Source organism: Sturnira hondurensis, unplaced genomic scaffold, assembly GCF_014824575.4.
Source record: "Sturnira hondurensis isolate 20B ecotype Veracruz unplaced genomic scaffold, ASM1482457v3 Scaffold0010448, whole genome shotgun sequence".
Lineage (NCBI taxonomy): Eukaryota > Metazoa > Chordata > Mammalia > Chiroptera > Phyllostomidae > Sturnira > Sturnira hondurensis.
Window position 1 is genome coordinate 3,880,705 of NW_028083079.1, and position 23,800 is coordinate 3,904,504.

The 23,800-nt window shown below is 40.9% G+C and overlaps 1 long non-coding RNA gene and 1 pseudogene across 1 annotated transcript; both read left to right on the forward strand.

The window, feature by feature from the left end:
• Nucleotides 1–641: 641 nt before the first annotated feature.
• LOC118995923 (ferritin light chain-like) lies at nt 642–1,199 on the forward strand (annotated as a pseudogene).
• A 7,055-nt stretch (nt 1,200–8,254) lies between these two features.
• On the forward strand, nt 8,255–22,908 carry LOC118995913 (uncharacterized). Its single transcript, XR_005068391.1, has 3 exons — nt 8,255–8,341; nt 18,463–18,544; nt 22,845–22,908. It is a non-coding gene; the product is annotated as an uncharacterized LOC118995913 (long non-coding RNA).
• Nucleotides 22,909–23,800: the final 892 nt, after the last annotated feature.

Here is a 23,800-nt window from a genome sequence, read left to right on the forward strand (position 1 = left end):
AATTGAACCAGTAACCTTTCAGTTCTCAGGCCAAGACTCAATCCCACTGAGCCACACCAGCCAGGACATCACTTCTTTAAAAGCAGAATTGATAGTTGAACATATTATTAAATGTTATAATGAGATAAGAAAGACTTTTTAATTTAATTTATTTTTAGAGAGAGGGGAAGGGAGGCAGAAAGAGAAGAAGAGAACCATCAATGTGAGGAGAGCGAAACCTATCCACTAGGGACTTTCAAACACACCCCGACTAGGGACTGAACCCACCACCCATCATGTGCCCTGACTGGGGGTCAGACTAGTACCCCTTTGCTTTGCAGGATGACATCCAATCAGCTGAGTCACTGTGGTCAGGGTGGGATCAGAGAAACTTTTAATCAGTCTTGCGGCCTAAGATTTATGGAGTGCTGGAAGGGACATCAAGATAAAATTTAATCAGCAGTGCCCTAGGTGATGCCCAAATCTGTTTCTTGCTTCAATAGTGTTTGGACAGAACAGATCCAGTGACAACCCTTTCTTTAGCCTCTGGCCACCCTCTAACCTCTTCCAATGGCCACCTTTGGAAGCATCTCAGCCATCCTTGGCCTCTGATACCAGCCAACACAATTTTTGTGAGTCTAACTGCTTATTCTCTAGCAAGCATGAGCTATCAAATTCTTCAGAATTATTCCACCAATGTGGAGGCCACCATGAACCACTCAGTCAACCTGCATCTGCAGACCTCCTACACTTACCTCTGTCTGAGCTTCTATTTTGACTGAGGCAATGTGATTCTGGAGGGCATGGGCCACTTATTCCTCCAGTTGGCTTAGGAGAAAGAAGCGTGAGGGTGCTGAGCATCTCTTGAAGATGAAAAACCAGTGTGGTGGCCATGCCCTCTTTCAGGATGAGCTGAAGCCTTCTCAAGATGAGTGAGGTAAAACTCAGGACACCATGGAAGCTGCTATGGTCCTGGACAGAACCTGAACCAGGCCTTCTTAAATCTGCATGCCCTGGGTTGTACCCCCATGGATACCTATCTCTGTGACTTCCTGGAGAACCACTTCCTGGATGAGCAGGTGAAACTCATCAAGAAAATTTGTGACCACCTGACTAACCTCCACAGGCTGGCCAGCCCTCAGCCTGGGCTGGGTGAGTACCTCTTCCAGAGGCTCACCTTCAAGCATGACTGTGAACCTTTGGAGCCCAGAGGCCTTTGAGAGGCCCCTCTGCCTTCCCTTGGTGTCATGTCATGCTTCTTCCTGAGCCTCTCCCTACAACCACTAGGCATCCTTTTAACCATCCTGCAACCTATCCCATGCTGTGGACCCAATGGAAACAAGAAAGCTTTTGGCAGAGAAAAAAAGATAATTTCTTTGAGCCCTCAAATCCTTTTAGCAGATTAATGTGTCAGAAGTGAATTATAACCTCACTGTTTCAGATTCCCTGGTCAGTGTTGTCTCAAAAGCACCATGTCCCTCCTTCCAAGAACAACTAGGACAGAAGGCATGTGGCATGGCGTTTGGACATTTTTCAAATGGTTGGAAACTTGGCCCAAGCTACATCAGTATGGAGTTGCTTACCTGGTGATGAATGTTGTTATTAGCATTCGTGGCACTTACCATTCCTTGCTTATAAAGAAGGATAGTAATTTATGGCTGTGTTACGTGTCTGGATTAAACAAGAGGAGGAAAACAAGTCCTGAAGACTTTGTTTTCTTTGGCTGTGGCTAATAGTAAAATTTCTCGCTTCCATAACTACCATTAGATTCCCCTCTAACTCATTTCTACTCTTTGCTCATTGCCCTCCTCTCTCCCTCTTCCCCCCTCTCTCTCTACTCTCCCCCTAATCAGCCTTGCTGACTCTTTACCAGAGGGAAGATAAGGGAATAAGAAGAGAGAGTGAATTTAAGTATCTTTAATATACTAGGCACTGGGCTAAATACTTTTGTGCTTGTCTTTCCATTTAAGCTGCATAATAATGCTGATATGGGTAATGTACCCCTACTTAGAAATGAAGAAACTTGCCCAGAGTTCAGAGAGTTGGTGGGTAATAAAGCTGGAATTCAAATTTAGCTCTATCTGACTCCCCAAAGTGGGCTCTTTCCATGTACCTTCATTTAGATCACTCTTCTCCATCTGTCCAACTTTGTTCTTGCTTCTTGTCTTGGGTATATATGACAGCACTATCATGTAATAAACACTGAGATTCTATTATGTGCTAAAAAAAAAAAAAGCAACTGAAGAACCAAAAATATAAAAACAGAGTGCCCACTTTCAAGCAGCTCGCAGTTGGTATATACATATATGCTTGAGGCTTGGGACTGATAAAGAATGCACATACATTAGTAAGCACCTCTTAAGAAAGAATGTTTGTTCATTTATTTATTCATTTATTCTTCAAATATTCACTAAACACCTATTCTACACCAGGCATTATTCTGTGCCAGTGTTCATCAATAGTGCCTGTATATTGAAATAACCTAGTACATTTAGAAATCAAACAAACAAACAAAAAAATCACACACAAAAAAACTCTCCCAAAAGCCAACAACAACAAAATCAAAACCAAAGCTCATCTCTGGCCCATTCAACTTATATTTAAATAACTCGAACTGGGGCCCTGCATCAGTACGATTTTGAAACCTCCTAGGGAATTGTAATGTGCAGCCAGGGGTGTGAAAACATTCTCCCAGGCCCTAGAGAGACAGCAGCAGACGAGCCGGAGAAGAAGCACTCAGGGCACTCACAGGATATTTGTCTCTCTATTCAGATGGAAGATGTGGTAGACAAATGGGAAGAGAGGAAGGTGAGGCTGGAATGTTCGGCTTGTACCTAAGTCATCTTCAGCCTTAAATTCAAGGCAGTTCAGATGATGTGAAGCAGGGAAATGACATAGAGCCTGAGGTACCTTCATGTTCTACATTTTTGTGACATGGACTACATTTCAATGGACTAGATAGAGGGATCTACCTTCCTAAAATTTTTGATCAGATTGACTGATGCAGAGATTCCTAACCTTAGCAGACTAACTTTTCTGAGACGAGGGGTCATTCATTTATTTAGTGTCAGTTCACCTGTAGGGAGGAGAGAAAACTATCTCTTGTAAGTTTATTAAGTGGTTGGGTTTCACACTAGACCAAGCCAACAGAGAGGACTGAATGAGCACATCTAAATGTCTCAGTTTTGCTTTTATTTGTACCATGAGTTTCATTTTGTTTACTCCCGTCATGGCTTTGGAATCAGACATATGTGGATGTGAGTTCTGGCTTCATTTTGACAAACTGGGCAACCCTGGACAAATGTCATTTCTCAGTGCCTCAGTGGCCTTATCTGTAAAGTGGGGTTTAAAGTAGTATGTACGTTCTGAAACTTCTGAGAAGGTGGAACAAGATAGTGGACCTACTACATTTCCGGCTTAGAGCAAATACCTACTTAATGCTGGCTGTCATTCTTATTATTTCAACTTTTGTTCTTACTGCACAACGTTGCATATAAGCAAATGTGTACAATAGGAGAGTGACCAAGTCTGTAAAAACAAGTGAATATGACAGTGCAAGGAAATGAGACATATGCATTTAATGTAGCTCAGTGCCATTTACTACACGGGAAGCACTCTGCACATGTTACATATTAACTTCTCATGACGCTGAGGGGGTGCATGCTTACATTTCATTACAGAAAAAAAATGGGAGAAAAATTTGTAATTTATAATGAACCTTCTTGTACACATCTCTCATCCTTAGCAATTACCAACATTTTGTGACTATTTTTCTGGAATGTTGTAAGAATAATCCAGATTGTTATGTCATTTTACTTACAAATATTTTAGTATGCATCTCTAATGGATAAATGCATGTATCTATCTATCTGCCTACTTACCTACCACTATGCTGTCATAACACCTACCAAAATGAACAATAATTCCTTAATATCAAAAACTTGTTTCATATTGAAAAGTCCTCAGTTGCTTCCAAGATATATTTTTATAGATACCAAGTGGTATGGATTTTATCTTCGATCTGTCCATAGCTTCCTACACAATCTGACACAAATTCTCCATTTTTCAGCTCTGAAATATCTGGTGCCAGCTCACTCCAAAAGGTGAGGGACAAGCTGATTTAAAATTTGTCTTCAGATTCTTGGAGGTGTGGTGGTGCATGCGAAGTTTAGAAAAATACACACCCTTAGATCTAGGTCTTTTCATTCATTCATTCATTCATTCATTCATTCATTCATTCATTCCAGGCATTTTCTGAGCTGTCCCTGTGGGTTTCATTCAGCACTGCACTGTTAGCTCTGAGTGCAGAAGTGAATAAGCAAGTGCCCGTCCTCAAGGAATTTCTAGTCTAGTGTATATACTGAGGGTGGGGAAGGAGGAGTTGCCAAGAAATAGTTCTAGCATCATAAGAAGCACTGAGTTAGAGGGGATGTCGGGTGTTGTCAGAACATCTGCTCTGTCACGGGAAACTTCTAAGAGCCAGTTTTGCAGAGTCACCCCAGGCCCGTGGTGACTGGAAAGGGAGAGAAGTGGAGGAAAGACAGTACCGGCCGAGGAGACCAGATTCGCAAAGTGCAGAGGAAGGAGAGACATGGGCCGACGCAGTTTCCTGAAGTGGTTCAGTCCAGCTGGAACATCCAGGTGAGAAGGGAGAAAAGTGGAGGTTCAAGGTCAAAGAGGGTGGCAGGGCATAATGGGCCCCACAGGACACATCACAGAGTCCCTTCTTTTGCAGGCAATTGTTTGAAAGGCTATACGGAGACATGGTCATGTCTGTACTGGAAAGCTTCCTCTGGTTGCTCTGTGGATAATGATGGCTATTAGAGGCTGGAAGCCAGGAAGTTAGGCAGTGGCAGTGACTGCGGTGACAAGGAGATGGAAAACCTGGTCAGGTAGAGCATAGGGATTGGAGGTATGGCCCTGGGGCTCTAGAAACTTACCCTGCCTCCACCCCGGAGAGCAACGGGGGTTCTGGAGGAAGCATGGGATGGTGAACACATATGGGACAAGGGGGCAGAAGGTCTGGGCTTTGGGCCTGCCGTCCTCACCTCACTTTCTGAATGTGCCTTTGTGGGTATATCTCTTTATTTTGCCGTCCTTATTTGTTAAGTCAGACCATGATAGACAGCCACGTTCCTTTCCAGAGAGTCCATGGGAGGGTTAAATGAGTCATACCGCACTGAAGCAATTTGCGAACTCTACAGAACTCGGCAGTTCGGTATCACATTCCCGGGTCTCTGAACCCGCCTCAAACCACGAGTCATATCTGTGTGGACTGCATCTAGGAATGGGGTTCTGGCAGATTCCATTTCTAGAAGAAACTTTAACATTCCTCGAAGGAGCTTTAACTGTGCTAGCAAATTTAATCTCAAAATATTCTCGCAGGCGACACGTAGGTCTCCGCAGTTTTGCGGGCACATCGGTTTCTGATTAGAGTCACAGTCGGAGTGGGGAAGTGACTTTGGAAGAGACACGCGTGCTGTCAGCAGATGGGAAAAAGGGTTAAGAGACGAGGAGGGGTTTGCTGTAACTCACCCCTGCTCCGGTTGGGACTCTGAGTGAATATGAAAAGTAAGCAGAAACTCAATTAGTAACCCCTGAACTCGCCCCATGTTATCTCAGAGAACACACCCCCTCCTCCTATCCTACGCCTCCGAGGGAGAGCAGGCTTTCTGTCAGGCTATTGCAAAGAAGGATGCGGGGCCAGAGGGATGAAGCAACTCGAGACTGCTTCTGCTTCCTCCAACATCTTTAATTCAGGGTTTTCTGTGAGGATTAGGAAGTTCTAAATTCTGAGAGCTTCAAAGACGATCATTATTTCTATTAAGTACCTACTATGGACCACACAGGCATTCCTTTAAAACTTTTATTTATTTTTAAATTATTTATCCTCACCCAAGGACATTTTTTTTTCATTGTTTTTCGAGAGAGAGAGAGAGAGAGAAAGAGAGAGGGAGAGAGAGCAATATGGATGCAAGGGGGGAAATATTGACTGGTTGCCTCCTGTATGCACCCAGACTGGGAATCGGATTCCCTGGGGATTGAACCCAAAACACTGGCATGGGCCCTGACTGGGAATCCAACCTGCAACCATTATACTATGGGATGACACCCCGAGCAACTGAGCCACACGGGCCAGGGCTCAAAGTTGTATTAAGTGCTGGTATTCTTGTCCCCACTTTATAAAAGTGTACCCTGTTTCCTAGAAACTGCAGGATTTTGAGGACCACACCCCCCGTGCACCACACCACCGATTTCACTCCTTCACAGGGGCTTACACACGGCTAAATAATGCGGTTGCTGGGCATTGTGTCGGAACATCTGTTTTTCTTGCATGAGAATCTTTTTGAAACTGCAGACTTCTTTCCATTCTTATTGTATTTTTTATGATTTCAAAAGTACTTCATTGTCATTATTAAAATTTTTGAAAATTTTGAAAAAATAGGAAACAGGAGTTCAGAAAGGCGAGCAAAGTATCAAGGACTTCTTATGCTTTAAGTCATTCAATTCTCAAACAATAATGTGCGGTAGCTACTATCGATCATTGTTTCCCTTGTCAACTGCATTGCCACTCTTCCCTGCTTCTCTTTCTGCAGTGTTTCTCCCCGTGGGAGGCCTCGTTTCTTGTTCACGGAAGGCAGGCTCGGCCATGTGGAAGGTGAGCGGAACTGACAGGTGTCGTTGTTGAGTAGAAGCTTTACGATTCTTAGTCTGCTTTGTCATTATCTCTTATTTTCTGTGCTGTTAGCAAAAGAGGGTCTTGGACGGGAACTGCCCAGTCCACCTGGGTCTTAAAGTAAAGGTAATACAGGGGGAAGTCAGCCATGTGTGGACATATTAAAAAGAATCCAGAGAGTTTAGGATCATTCGTTATACAGTGTAGACTAGCTTAAAACAACTGAAGTACCATCTGAAGAAAATGAAGTTAAGGGAGGATAATAAAGGGTCTAACTATTAAGTGGTAATGCTGACACTTGAAGTCAATTCTGTCCTATTCTAAATCGTCCACTTTTGACCACTGTGTTACTCTTCCTTGACAGTTCTGTTTTCATGACAGTTTCCTATATTTTATAGTGACTGCTTAAGAACAACAACAGTAGAAGCTAGCTTCAATAGACTGAAGAGTGGGAAGGTCCTTGGTGAGAATGGAAGTGAGTGAGAGCAATGATCGGTAATTTCAGTGAACAAACAATTCATCTGGGGATTTTGTTAAAATGCAGATACTGATCTAGTAGGTCTGGGCGGGACCTAAGATTGCATTTCAAACAAGGTTCCAGATGAAGAGTTTGCTGCAGGTGCATGCACCATTCTTTGAGTAGCAAGCCTTGGGGGTGCCAGTTATTCACTGTGGTGATGCTAGAAACGCAAAATAAAATGGTATTGCATAGTGGCTAAGAATGTGTAAATAGGACTGGAACTAGAGTCAAGCAAGCTAGGTGATGAGGGGACAGAATTTAAGGAAGCAAAGGAGAGCAAGTGGTGAGTTTGGACTCTCAGGGCCCTGAGGGTGGGTTTAATCTGCCATGATTTGTTCCTAGGTTGATTCTAATAGTTGAACTTGAAACCTCAGTTAACATGGAGGCAAAGAGTATGCTCATATACTTGATTTTCACCTACACTTTGGTTCTGATGTCATTGATTATTAAAGGCCATTCCAAGGAGGATGTTCTTATGTTGGTACAAATATACTCTTTCCTAATCAGAAAAAGGCTCAAAATCATGTCATGCTTTGGTTAGCTTCTTTCTTGAAACAAATTATTAATTTTGGGTTTATGTGTTTATTATCTTTTGTTCTTATGTTCTGTTCCTTTATTATGTCTTCAAGTTTTTCCAAGCTGGCAGTTATAGTATAGTCTCTATGAAGTCAATGTCCTCCACCGTCAATATCCCTCAAAAATTTTATCCTAAAAATTTTTGGCACTGTTTTTCTAAACTGGATTGGACATTTCTGTAGTAAGATGTTTAATAAAACACTTATTTTTTTTTCTCTAAATTGTAGCTAAATCTGAAAGCTAAGGTTAAAATATCCTGAATCACTTATATTCTGAAGAGAAACCTGATAACCACCAGCTTTGGGCACATTCTATTCCAGTGACCCCTAGCTCTTCCCAAGAAGCAGCAACCAATTCTACTATCAGACACCAGCGGCCCTTCTCCTTACCTCCACGTCTCTAAAAGTGGGGTAGGTAAAGGGGATGGGGGTCTTAAGTTACCCGAGCCACCGCTGGCCTTGTGAAAAGTCTGTCCTGATGAGTGGTTTTTCCTTTTCAGAAGGCAGGAAAAAGGAAATTCCCAACAGCCCTCAAGCCAAGTAATGGGAACATGAAGAAAATAACCCATAAAGATTTGGAATACCTACAAGGTAAGACTGACACATTCCTGCCCTGATAGATAACACAGAACTTGCAGGAACACCTGGAGGTGGGAGAGTTTGTGAGGGACGCATGCCTGTAACGCATGGGGCAGGTCAATGCCTTCTCCAGCCGAAGTCTGCTCCATGCTCACCCTAGGGTGTGGCCTTCTTACTTTGTCTTGTTAGTCAACAGTCACTTCTGATCCTGAAAGTGTCTCACTTCTCTGATCTCACACCTTTACTGTTCATCCCCTTTCACTTCTCTTTCTCCCTCACATTTTAAGTTTTCTCTTTTAAACATTCTTTACATTTATTACAATAGAAATCTCAGAGGAAGCTGCCATGGACTAAATGCCTGGGTGTTCCCTCATTTCACACCTTGAAACCCACAAATGTAATGGTTTTGGAGGTGGAGCCTTTGGGAGGTAATTAGGGTTAGATTAGGTCATGAGGTGGGGTCTCTAATGATGGGATTAACCCCCTCATAAAAGAGGGGGAGTCACAGGTTCTTTCTCTCTGTGTGCATAAACCAGGGAAAGACCATATGAGGACATACCCAGGAAAAAGGCCCTCACCAAGAACCCAAACTTGCTGGCTCCCTGACCTCACAATCTTGGATGCACAGCCTCAAGAACTGTGAGAAATAAATATTTTCTGTCTAAGTCACCCAAGAGTTGATGATTTGTGGTAGCACTTGAAGCTGGTTGAAACGGAGGGGAGCTTGGTGCAGGCTTTCTGTCCCCCATTTTCAATGGCATGTCTCTTGTAACATTAGGTTATGCATCTATCTCTTGAAGTTTACTTACACTACACATTGGTGTTTGTACATTGTTTACAAGAGTGGCGGAATGATTAGAAGGAAAAGAATGGGCACACGCGTTTCACAGACCTGGTTTAAATCCTAGTTCTCTCACTTACTGGCTACACGATTCGGGGCCAATTTAACTGTTTTCTTATCTGTGGTATGTCAATGACAACAGCAAGAAAAATAATGGTGACAATGATGATAAAAATCAACAACACCAGCATCTCAGCTGGTTTTTGCCATGAATAGATATTGCATATTTACCACACCTAGTTCAGGCATTAATTAATTTAATGAGTATATATGAAGCACTCACCATGTGCCTGGTGCTATAATGGGTACTGGAGATACTACAATGAATAAGAGAGATATTGTCTGTGTCCTGATAGAGCTTATGGTCCAGCGCAGAAGGTGGCCAGCTTACAGCACAGCCCATGGCCCAAATCTTGCCCTTGGCCTGTTTCTGCATAGTCCTTGAGCGAAGATTGGTGTTATGTTTTTAAAGTGTTGTTAAAAAAATAAATGTGTTAAAGACTTGTATGTGGCCTGCAAAACTTAAATTATTTACTACCTGGCCTTTTCTAAAAGACGTTTCCTATTCCTGGCCCGATGGAATATACACGAAGTGTTTAATACGTGCTTTTCATGTATCAGTTCTTAGTCAGACATTCCTTGTGTGGATTTCTGTGTAATTTATCTATCCCTTCAATTCTCTATATTCTTACTATTGCCCTTGAAGTAAAACCGAACATTTTTCTCCACAGTTACAGGTCCTGCCTGGGTGACCCAGGTCCCTCTGCAGCCTTTTCTAATTGTATTCTGTTTACACTCCTGCCACCCTGGATTTCTTTCTTTTCGGCAAACATTGCACATTTGCCTCAGCCCAGGGGACTGTTACTGTCCACTACCCCCTATTCAGCTAGTTTACTTGCCATTTATCCTTCAGAATTTACCTTTAAAGTCATTCTTTTTGGGAAAATTTCCTTGACCTCTTCTTGCTAGATCACCCTCCCCAACCCCTTTACTTGTTCTCATGGTTTCTGACGCTTATGACATCTTTATATTATATTTATGGTTATTATTATTATTATTGCCATCACCTCCACAAGTCAATTCCATGAGGGCAGGGGTTACCTCTCTTTTGTTTACTGATTTACCTCCAGCAACTACCATTCTTGTCTGGGGCCCAATAAAGATTAGGTAAAGACATGAAAGAAAGGATGAGTGATTTGGTTTCATTTTTGTTGAAAAGAAATAGATCAGAAAGCTTATAGAATTCTTGCAATGTGGGAATGCTTCCCTTTCCCAGGGAAATATACCCCCGAATGGAATTTCTGTGGCTCCATTTCATTCTTCCCATGTAATTAACAGAGGCCCAGGGAGCTGTTTGTGCTGATACATCATCGCACCACACAGCAAATGCATTTGTTCCCGAGCTATCTGGGCCAAAGCTAATGAAACATTTGCAAATGTCCTGATTTACAAAGAGAAAATTGGTTCACCTGAATGACAAGCTTTGTATGCAAGGGAAATGTACTTTGCAATTTTCTAGTTGTGTTCCGGGAAGCCTCAGACTCCCAAGGAAACACACATCAGCAGTTCCCTCTAGAAGTAAAAAATGAGAGGTCACCTTGGAGGTACACAAATGTCCTGAGATCCACATTGCTCCATGCGATCCTCATGTGAGCTTCAGGATGCCCGAAAGCCCTCTGAAACTGTACACAAACTGTATATTTGCATGTGTGCACTGTTTTAGAAAAAATATTTTTAAAACGATTTTATGTATTTATTTTGAGACAGAGGGGAAGGGAAGGAGAAAGAGAGTCAGAGAAACATCAGTGTGTGGTTGCCTCTCACGTGGCCCCCACTGAAAATTTGGCCTGCAACCCAGGCACATGCCCTGACCAGGAATCAAACCAGCAACCCTTTGGTTCACAGCCCACGCTCGACCTACTGAGCTACACCAGCCAGGGCTAGAAAAAGATGTTTAAAGATTTACTAAGTGTTCAATGGAGCCTATGTCAAATAGTCGAGAGCTGATGATGTAAGAAAATCCAGGGTTTCCTTAACTTTGAATCTTTAAATTTGTTTTCAAAAGATAAAGAATAAGGAGCAGAGATATATACGACCATAAATTCTAACGGGATCCTTTGTACTTCTAGTCCCAAACCTCCCTGATCCACTGTGCACATAAGGAGATTGATTTGGATCAGGCTGAAGAGATGGCTTGCCCAGGGCTTCACAGCAAGTGAGGCACGAATCCAGGACAAATATTCTGTCAGTCCAGGGTTCTTTACACCACCATGAGCTTTCCACCAATACGTTAACCTTTCCCTTTTGGTTTTCTCTGTGTCTGCATTCTGCACCCAGTTTTGTTCCCACTCAGTTATTCTTTCTCTCTGGCCCATACTATCATTTTCGCAACACGAACTTTTAAAACTATTTATCAGTTGTGACCAGATTATCTCTAAGAAGAATGTTGGCTTCAGTAAATGATTGTTCAATAGGGTTGATGAATTAGAAATTGAAATACAGTAGGGTAATATATTTATCATTTCCTTCCCAAATGTATCTCTCAAGTGATAGTAAAGAAATAAATTATATAAATCAAGAACTGAAAGAACTGATGATAAGAAATAAGAGAACCAAAGAGGAAAGGGTATTACGTGGGAGACATCAAATTTTAGAAATTGAAAATGGATATTGACTGAAAGAAGCCTGTCTAAAAAGGCTATGTTTGGTATAATTCCAAGTAAGTGACGCTATTTGGAAGAGGAAAAACTTTGGAGACAGTAAAAAGGTACGTGGGTGCCAGGAACAGGGGGAGGGGAGGGAGTGATAGGCAGAGCATATTTTTAAGGCAGAAAAAACACTCTGCATGATACTATAATGGATGACGTGTACGGGTCGTTGCGCATTTGCTTAAGCCCATAGGATGTGCAACACCAAGAGTGAGCCCTCATATGAACTGTGGACTCTGGATGATAATGCTGTGCCAATAAAGGTTCACCAGTTTAAAAATTAAATGTGTCACTCCAGTGGGGGATGTTGAAAATGGGGGAGGCTCTGGATGCGTGGGGGCAGGGAACATACAAAATCCCTGTAACTACTGTTCAATTTTTCTGTAAGCCTAAAACTGCTCTAAAAACTGAGGTTAAAAAAAGTGCGCCAGCCATTTATGCATATACTGCTTGTCAGCTCCAAATGCATCCACGCCAGCCTTCGCTGAGATAAGGAAGACGTGGGTCTCATAGATATTTCTCCTTTGCCAGTTGACATGATATTACATGATGCCAGTAAAGGAGTCTGGAGAGACACTGGAGGACGAAGAGTTTTTCTCTCAGGTTCTAGTTTATGCCTTTCCCCCTGCCACACACACGGTTTCTGCAGCATCCAGTTCTTGTAGAGCTTGGTAGCCAGTAATGTCCAGCAGTACCTGGAATGTCCCCACGCCCCTCTTCTGTGGTTTTGTGCCGTGTTCATAGGCAGAGTACCTCCCTGCAGAGGGCTTCCTCCCTCCAGAGAACAGACTGCAGCGTGTGATCCCGATGAAGTGCCTCAGTGAACTTCTCTACCAGCCACTGAACCACACAGCACACCCTCTCCAGTGAGACGGGGATCTCACCCAGGGCCTAGAGGGGGGATTCTTCCTTGGTGGGCTGTCATAGCACTACGGGCAGTGGTCTCTCTCTACACCAGCTATTCCCACATACTCTAGAGTTGTTTATACTTTTCACTAACCCATTCTCAATACTACAATGCCATATTGCAATTTGCAATTCTTTATATTAAACTTTCACTGTTAAAATTATTATGTGATTTCTGGCTCTTGATTGGATCGAACTGTTATGGTTAAGGATAAAAGACAAGAACATTAAAGAACCAATTCAGGTAGAATAATATATAGCTAATAGGAATTCTATTTAAAAAAACAAATTTTTTTGACTTAAAAGGCAGAGTTTTTATATTGAAAGTTCCTAATAAGTGATCAGATTTTTTAAGCTATAAAAAATCCCCCATAAGCCACATAATCATAAACTTTCACAATATGATCTCTGCCATAGGCAAAAAGAAGATTCTAAAAATTTCCACTTTGCATGAAAAAGATCATCTATTTAAAAAACAATAAAAATCAGAATGTATGAATATAAAAATAATGTTCAGTTTATAGAATGTTATAACAATAAAGCCAGGCCATTACTAACTCTAGTAACAATACAGTCCAGGAATATTCAAGAAAAGAAAAGCAAGTTCCATGTTCATTTATATAAACAGAAAATAATAACACAAATATTTTATTTAAATGAAAATTATATCATAATTATGTTTTATATTAAGTGTAGAGAAGCTAATATCTTACATTGACAAAACAATATCATTAGGAACCACATCTTTAGAAATCTTTCTACATGCTACAAAATCATGCTAACAACGATTTTAAGAAATGAGGTTCCTTTGAGCAATCAGGAATAGGGAGAAAATAGGGTGTGGAACTCTGGTCATCTTATGGTCATGAAATGTTTTGGTCATCTTTTCCAACTATGGGCATGTATATATTTTGATTGAATTGTAAAGTAGGAGGCAAAAATAAAACTTTCATTGGGGAAATAAATGAGATAACAAATAGAAGAAATCAGCCAAGTCTTCAGCAGGCAGTTATTATTCAATAAGGTTGGTGAGTTGAAGAAACAAGTTTTGGGAAAAATACCTAGGACTTAGCATTAACTTATGACTATCGTCACTTCAAGGAAGGTGGTAAAAGAACAGGTAAAACTTGGCTTGACATAAGGAACCATACCCATTCTTGAGATTACAGAAACTTGTTCTGGTATTCAATTTTAGATAGGTGTGATGACATGGATGGCTCAAAAAGTCAATGAACAGCACTTTAAATGGCGTCTGAGACAAGATTTTCTCTGGAAGAGAAAAATCAATCTTTGCAGGAGCCTATTTTTCTTATACACTTGACTCACCACTAACAAACACAACAGCAAATGTCCCTTCTGGCACCCACATAATTACACAGATAATGGCCTTAAAATCTTCATAAATATATACACGTTTTAAAAGCTGTAAAAGACTATATCAATTTATGTGGATGGGTTCTAAATTAAAACTAGTCTGAGAGCCTAATTAATAAAAGATCCGAAGATAAAATATCTGGAAGACTGGATCAATAACAAACTTCTCGACTATCTCCATTCCAGGACCGAGGTCACTTGAAAACATTTTGACATCATTTGCACTCAGGTGATTGGCCTCTTTTCAACAGAGGTCAGGCGTGGGCTGACCACATACTACAGCATGCCCAGGGGTTCGGAGGCTGGGTTGCCCAGAAACCAAGGGCTCCCCAAACCTTCAGAATACGCTATTGCCAAAACCAGTTTGGTGCACCCACATTTCACACAGAGCTCCGTACCTAAAGTCAGTGTGACGTAATGTGATCAAGTTGCAGCAGCCAGTTCTAATGTGAGGCTGGCAGGTTAAATGTTAGTAACAAGAGCCTCATTATGAAGTGGCATTTGCATAGGAACCTATCCAGGGGACTCCGATCAAAACCCCTACATATATTTTTTTTAGTGAGAGAGAGAGAGAGGACAGAGAGATGGACAGATAGAGAGATTAAACTCACACACGGACAGCAATGTCGAAGGACTGAGTGGACTGCATCCTCACTTGCAGTCCGTGAAAAAGTAGAACATTGTGACAGGCATCACATGGCCGATTAGGGCCGGGAACGAAACTTCAATGTGTGGTCTGGTCATCAGACCTCAGGATGACTCTGGTGAGAACTCTGCCTAAATCGCAGAAAGTTTAATTTCTCTCTCAGCTGCAACCACAGTTGGCTCGTCCAACCTCAGCTGCGTCATTCCTCGTCCAATTTCGGGTTTTTTTCCTCAGGTGGAATTATAATAAAATACCGACTGATCTCACAGCAGTGTCTTGAGAGGCACACAAGATAATGTCAACAAAATGGTTTTGAAACAGTTGAAAATTCTGTGCATATTTAGAATAATAGAATGGGTGTATAAAGTGCCTGTATAAAAATTTCAAATTTGGAGCAAAAATGAGAGTTTATTGGCTCATGTAACTGGGAAATCCAAGGGTACAGATGGCCCCAGGGAGCACTAGGTACTTTTAAATTATCCAGAATCTGTTTATTCTTTATCTATACTATCTGCATTACCCAAAAGTTTGACTTATTTTTTTTATACCAGTGAGGTTTTCCATGCAATGGGTATTATTACCCTTTCATTTCCACTGCCTTAAGTACAAATTTTATTTCAGAGTGGAAGGGCCAATCAGCATGTATCTCCTGGCTTATGTTAAGTGAGTTTAGCTATATAGAGGAAAGAGAGATTTCTTATCAGCATTTGCTTATAAATTTCAAGACAAGAACTCTAGTCAGACCAACTGGAATCACATAGCCATATTTGAATCAGTAATTATGACCAAGAAGAGGGGTTTATAATTAGTCAGACCTGGTTGTGTGAACATCATGGACTATGCAGAGTAATAGATCTTCGGCTTTTCAAAGTAAGGAGGTGCTATTACCAGAGGAAGGAGCAAAGAAATATCAGGGGACAGGTATCAGGTGTCTAGTATCTCAGCACTCCCAAAGTGCCTTGTGTACCCCCTCTTATCTTGGTGATTATCACAAAAGAATGGGATTCTGTCTTTACTTTTCCAGATTGCATATGAGTGTCTAATTTACTTTTGTATTCCCAGCACACAGGACCTAACATAGATCAGTTGCTGGTGTAGCTCAGTGGATCGAGTGTGGGCCTGCGAACCAGATGATCGCGGTTCGATTCCTAGTCAGGGCACATGCCTGGGTTGCAGGCCAGTTCCCAGCGGAGGACAAATGAGAGGCAACCATACATTGATATTTCTCTCCCTCGCTCCTTCCCTTCTCCTCTAAAAATAAATGAATAAAATCTTTAAAAAATATATTTTTTTGTTAAAACTGCAGAGGACTCTGCTATGCCAGTTCTTCTGCATATATGGAGAATCAACTCTTGGTTGTCTCCACCCCCAAATTCTCCCAGGCTCAAGAGTGCCACTTGAGAACTCCTTCTGCATATAATTTGTCAAATATTTAGTTGGGATCAATTATGAGCAAAGCCCTATGCAAAATTCTTCGGATGATTCAGAAGATGGTTTTCAGAATTACTTCTTGATTTCCTAAATGGTGAATAAGAATCTCTGCCTCAAGAATCTTGCAGCCAAATTACAGCATTTGGCCTAATATAGATAATTCTTAGAAACAGGTGGTAGATGCTGGAACAACTCATTTACATGATATACGACATTGAAGCTCAGAAATGAGATAAACTAAGACCAACTGGAATCCATGGAAAAGCTAGAAGGTCAGGAGGGAGAGCAAGGTTCTTGTGAGAACAAGGAAGGAGCAATTACACTGGGTCTACTCTGATACAGGCACTAAGCTCAGTATCTTACAAACACTATCTTATTCTATCTTTCTGAGCCCTTAGAAGTGGATATTTGTATCTGTGCTTGGCAAGGCACAAAACTGAGGCTCAGGGAGGTTAAATAAATCAGTGAAACAATGCCAAAATTGCAAGGTTTATAACCATGCACGGGTGTTTACAATGGTGCAGCATTTCCCCCTATGATGTAGTTAATCATACACACATCACATCAGCCAGTGTTTCCAAGTAAAGATGACCAAACAGAATGTATAATCGATAGATACATTATACATACATTAATACAGATAATTATAAAAATGTTAATAGGTGATGGGAATCGATCATAGGCAATAAATTACAAAGATGCATGGAAAATGAAGACACATGAAAATAAAACTTAGATTGATCGATATGTGCATATTCACATGGGGACAGTACCAACCCTGTTTTGTGAAAAGTCCCTTTGGCCAGGTGTAATGTGCCCTGGTGCAGAGATAACGGAGTAGTTATGGGGGAGCCATGACCTGCTCCCGTCTTCTCCACTGCTTCTCTGGCCCTGTGTCCTCGTCTTTTCTAATCCTCAGTTTCATTGTCTGTAGAATGAGAATTGTAAACAAAGCCCAGCCTACTCTCACAGGGTAGCTTTGAGAATTCTGCAAGGTAATTGTCGGGGAAGGACCTCAGAAATTGTAACATGCTCCGTTTTCTCCTTGGGTTTGGCCCGAGGTGTTTTGCAACTTCCTTTGAAAAGACAGTCACTCCCATCTCACATCTGGGAATAGATTATTTTTGGAGAGGATGCGTATGCTTGGCTGCTGCCTGCCCATCCCTGGATACATGTTTTATCAGGTTTCACATTGCCTCTACCTTACAGCTCAGCTTGTATAATCAAAAACCACTCTGGTGCTTTCCATGTCAGCAAACGATTCTGCTCAATCTCTTGCACAATCTCCAAAGCTAAACTCAGGAACAGCCTGTTTTTTGATGCCAGATGATCTGAAAGCAAGATGAAAAACCAGTAGACTGTTTCCCACTCAAGATCAATACTCCTTTAACCTTCCTTTCCTCTGTCCTAGGGGACCCATCTCTTCTCACCTCACTGGCTTCTGCCCTCTCACACTCCTTTTTGATTTTTCCCTCTCCCTACTCCCCTACCTCCAGCACAGCCTGGTTGCAATTCAGGATGTCTTCCTTTGGAGCTCCTCTGTTATTATCCATCACACCAGGTTCTGCTGGATGGCTTTACCCAAACACAGAGGCCCTTAAAACCAAGGATTTACTCTCCTACAGCCAGAAGACAAAGATTTGCGTCTTGCTGTGATGATAACCAACATGACCCAGAGAACTGATTTCACCCCAGTCGTGATTTCCTTTTTTGCAAATTGAAGGCAACAATACCCGCCCTGCTTTTATCCCCTGCAAACAAGAAGCATTGAGAATGAAAAGGCCCTAGGTGTTAAATCCTACATTTGAAATTTTTAGTAGCAAGCAGTTTATTTAACTTTTTTTATTTAAAAATGCATATGGAGTGCTTTTAAAGTGCTAAAAGTAATCTAAATTTAAAAAATACTATTCTAATAATTTAATCATAATGATAGCCTTTTAAGGCACATATTAGCAATATCCCTATGTTATAGATGAAAAATCAGAGAACAAAGAAGGTAAGGAAACTTGTCCCAAATTATGTATTTGGCAAGTTGGGGCACAATAATTTGATAACAGGCACTTGGGTTCAGAAACTGTGATTTAATCACTTTGCTCTGTTACCTAAGCAATTCAGTGATCTAATATGTGTCCTCTTTTGGATTATATCATGGTGTACTAATACAAAGATAGGCTAGGTTATTCCAGGGCAATAAATGAGCACTAACAGAAGTTTATTTTTCACTCAGGCAGAGCGCAGCAAGTGTCTAGACAAATTCTTCAGGGCAGCATTGATTGTCTGATGGCCCAGAGAACAAGAACCTGATGTTGGTGAGTTACTTACATCTATCACCCCCACTATAGAGTGCTATTCATTAGTTAAAAATAGTAAACTGGAGGGACAGATTACAATAAAAAATGCTGGTAAAGACAGAGTACTACTCGAAGGGGGAAAAAGAATATGATATAAAATTTAGTTTTATTTAAAGTTGAAATATGTGCAATAAGACAAAACACATTCTGCAAGAATATGCACAAAGAAAAATATTCATTGAATATATTAAAATGGATGTACCTGTATCCATTTTCTATCTATCTACCTGGTGAATTGGAAGAGGAGAATAGATACATAAGGAGTATGTATATGAGGTCTGTCTAGGAGATATCTAGCCGTGTACTATGAAAAATAGAGACACTTATTGAAGAAGAAACAAGATACAAGAAACATTGTACATAGGACAATGGCACCTCAGTCCCTTCAAAGTAGGCACCTTGGGACCTCACACAGTTCTCTCAATTGTTATCAGCTGCCCTGTCATATTTTCCTGAATCTCATCAACAGTCTGAAATCTCTTCCCTTTCAAAGGTGATTTTAGTTCTGGGAAAAGCCAGAAGTCTCGGGGCAGTAAATCTGCGCTGTAGGGGGGCCAAGTCACCTGGATGATTGACTGTTTTGAAAAATACTCTGCATGAGGCATGATGCATGAGCAGGCATGTTGTTGTGATGAAGCTGCCAATGACCAGTTGCCCATAGCTGTGGCCTTCTGAAGCATCTGGATAGTTTCCATGGAGGAATGTTCAAGCTTAATGCAAAATTTGATACAGATTTGTTGCTCTATTCCCTTATTCGTTTTGAATGTGACAGTCACACAGTACATATGCTCATTCATTGGAGTCTACTGCTCCCACTGACTGGGACAGTGAAGTCATCATTGTTCATACATGCACATTCCAGTCCATTGACCTTGATTGCCAGGTTACATCAATGTCACACAAACCATTCTGGTTATATTAACAGTGGTTAGACTTTTTATGGACAGACCTTGTATGCTACCAAAAAAAAAAAAATAAGCAAAGGACTTGCATGGATAGATGGTGACCATCAGTTATGAAATGAGACGTGGATTTAGCTTAATCCTCTAAGCAAAATGTGGAAAAGTATAGCCCCTGGGCCAAATCTCACCTGCCCCTTTGTTTTATAAATAATGCTGTATTGGAGCATTCACTTGTCCTCATATTTTGTATGGCTGCTTTTGCAATATAATAGCAGACCTGACTAGTTGCCGCAGGTACAGACTACCTCACAAAGCCAAAAATATTTACTGTCTGTTTACGGGAAAAAGTTTGCACTCTAGAGAACAGTGAAGAAAGAATGTATCTTTCTGCTTATGAGTTCAGTCAAGTTCAGAGTTCAGTCAAGAAAATGGCATCCGCTCTGTGTATTCTATGTAAGAATGACTGAATATGAAAATTGAGGGTTTACCCAGCCACTGAGAGCTAAGGCAACAAAGGGGAAGGAGTCATCCCAGAAGAACTCCTGAAATGCAGAAGTGGGTCTCAAACATCTTCCAGGGTGCTACTGTGGTTTGCAAAAATCTCAGAGAAGCTCCTGCCCTGCGTCTCAGGGTGCATTGGTGAGAGCACATGGCTTCTGAGAGCCTTCTGGCAAGCCACCATACACCTCATGACATCCCCACCTACCTGGATGCAACTATCCCAGATGATAATATCTTCCTTTCCCATTCTGCTTTCCAAATGTAGTGTCTCCCCCACACCCATCGCCAAACTTTAAGTGAGAACCATACTGTGCAAGGGTGTCCTAGGAAATGCAGTTTGGCTTTTCCTCCACAATGCAAAGGAGACTTAGAAGGAGGGGGTGGTAGTTGATGACAGTCAGTGGAACCTTGCTCTCTTATCTCCACTGCCCTGAGTTTGGCAGGAGGACAAGAAATCGTTATTTGTTCTAATGATACTTTGTTCTAGAATACTTTGACTTGAGACTTACAGACTTCTAGGAAGACAATGTTTAGTCTTAAGAGGGTTCGAATAGATTCTTATATCCCAATCCCATCAATGTGAGAGTATGTGTGTTAGAGTGTTCTGTGTGTGTTTCTAGGAAGACATACTCATCTTTATTAGCACCAATTGAGAAGTTCCAGGATCCCTCAGAGGGGTTTAGACCATTGTGACCACGGTCTGCTAGACTCTGTGCTCCTTACACGCAGAGGGCTTTGTCTTTTTCATGTACCTCAGAACTCTGCACAGAGCCTGTTACAGAGTAAGCTTTCCATCAATGTTGGTGAAATCAGTAATTAACAAACACATAAAACACTCTTCTCAGTGAAAATAGACAATATATATCACTAATTAATTTTTTAATACAGCTACCCATAGTTAATAACATACTCAAGTGTGACAAACCCTTTCAAATGTGTTTCAGCCAAATTTATCTCAGTACCTGGTGCTGAAAGAGATTTGATTATTGTACAGATAACACAAGCAATGCTGTCATTCCCGATAGGAAAATGCAAGAGCCAGCAATAGGAAGGAGGAAGGGAGCAAGCCAGGGGGGCAGGCTCTGGCCCCTGTGCTCTGCCCACAGGGTCATGTTTTCATAGCGTTGTTCCATCTGGCCAATGGGAGCTTTCTCTCCCATTGGCATCCTGCCCCCTGGCTACCTCCCCCCACCCTCTGGATCAAGATGCCTCTGCTACTTCAATACCTGGAAAATCCTAAAAGCTGAGAAATAACTATCGATGCATGATCTCCTTAAGCCACACCATGCTAAAAGAATCCCCTTAGCATTACTGGAATTTAGAACGTAGAGGCCCAAGTCCTAACACTGACCTTCCTATTTGTGTCAGCTTCGGAGAATCACTTGACACGTCTGCATTTTAGTTTCCCACTCTCTAAAATGGGAGTGCTGATGCGTATTCTAGCAAATAGGCAGACAGATATAAAATCATCCTGTATAGTGTTACATGTCAATAAAATGTAGAGTGTTAATAACTTTATTTATCACACACACTCCAAGAACCTCATACATGTCAGAGCCTGGACATTTTAATTCTGGGCTTAAATGAGTTAGTCAACAGCTAATTTTGAGACCCAAAATGTCAATAGTTACTGAATAGTGAGCCGAAACTAACATCTCCCCCACAAAACTGTAACTCAAGCCAACATTTTTTCATGAGCTCAGTAGCCTCTGATTAGCTGGCTTTCCCTCTATTTTTCCCTCCTTATTTCCTGGTTTATACTACTTCCATTGCCAGCTAAAAACTAAATCCCTGAAAATCTGAATTGAGTGTGCCAAGCACAATTCTGACAACTCTACACAAACTCGGGGTTTAGTTAAGGCCCCTCTGGGCTAAGCGCTCATCCTCTGGGATTCCAGGAAGTCCCTAGACAGTCATTTCCTCTGCCTCCTGGGTTCTCCAAATCTGCTCTCCTTGAAATATAATTAGATGGTCAGCAAGGCCAGAGAGTATGCAGAGAGCCCACGGTTATTCAAAGAGGTAATTTCCTAATTCTTCCTTCTTAGTCCATCTCTTTCCAGACCTCAGTTTTCTCACCTATTAAATGGGGATGATGGTTACAAGGCTGATGACCTTGGAGGCAATTAAGAAAAAAAATGAGTAGCTTTGTCTGGAGCATTAGAAAATGCTTCATAAATATTCCACTTCAGTTGGAATTTAAAAGATAAGAAAGAAATGACCACTAGCGAAGTTGGGAAAGATTTCGCCAGATTTTTATATTCTGCTAAAGGTAGATCAAATAACACTCCCTGAAAAGATCAACAAAAGAAATAGCAGAAATCAAGGCATGAGAAGGTGAACATTTAAAGCACATTCAGAGAAGAGAGAAGACTTTGATATGCTTGTGTTTTCTAGTGATACAGGAAGGCAATGGGAAATAAGACTGGAATATTGTGAACACTCCAAACTGTAAAGGGTCTTGAATACCCTGGTAGGGGAGTAGACTTTATACTGAACTGGAGAACCCTTTTTAAAGAGCTTTAAAGACTTTGACTTTTTTAAAGCTTTTTTAGAGCTTAAACGTATCTGTATATGTAAGTACATCTAGTCTTTAGAAAATGACTTTATCAGCTGTGTGAAAGATACAATATAAAAGTAGTCCACAAAGTGCATTGTGAAGGCACAAATTCAACTGGTTGTTAAAAGCTGTCACACATATATAACTAGACGCTCATGTCCACAGATATTGCACATAGGAATCATACAACACATATTGTTGAAAGAACAAATGAGTTGGGATTAACAAATTTTAGGTTCAAGCAAACTAATTAAGGTTTTTGTTATCGATTTTGTTTCCTTTGCCTATTTAACCATAGAGCTTCCTAGGACATCTGATACACTGATATGCTTCATGTATCTCCAAAAGGAAAAAGAATAGGTAAGTTTTCATAATGTTATTTGTCATAAAACTTCTTTCATCATGCAAGCCATGGGGACTAGTGTTCTAATATGGAAAACACTGTGGGGAGCATTCGATTAAAAAGAGAGATTATAGGCAGTGAGCCCTTGCAAGGAGCAATTTAGATAACTCAAGAAAGCAAGCACAGCACCTGAACTACAATAGTGCCAGATGGGTTGGAGAGAGAGAAAGGCTTAGGGGACTCACTATGAAAGAAACATGGATAAGACTTAATGATTAAACTGATGTCAGGAAAGACGGAGATGAAGAATCAAAATGATTTCTGGGTTTTTAATCAGGGAAATTGTGGCCCTATGCTATTTATATAACTTGACCCTGAAGTAGTTTATGAAAATCCATTAGAATTGAGGTATTACTTTTATCTTTGCTTTCAAGAGGTATTCAAAAGTGGGAAAAGTGAAAATTCTTTGAAATTGTCACTCACCTGCATGATTCAGTGTAGGTATGTATGTGTGCATCTGTCTACCTATCTTATATATTTATATGTATATAGTTAAAGATCTATGTGTATCTTAAACATTTTAACACAAATATTTCCTATAATATGCACACAAATGAATAAAGTCATTGTGACATCTTTATTTATAATTTAAATAAAACTTTTAAATGTTAGAAGAAATTGTTAATAAATATCAGGAAAATTGTTAAATACATCTGAATATATTAATACAACATGATACTGTGAAGCCATCATAAGTCATGTCTTAAAGAAGAAAAACCTCCCACTGTATAACATAAGTGTCAAAAAGAAAGGGGGGTCATAAAGCAGAATATACTAGCAATTTTGTTAAGGAAAATTTGTTGGCTTTACATGCATAGGAAAAACAACCATATAGAAATATAGCGATATTT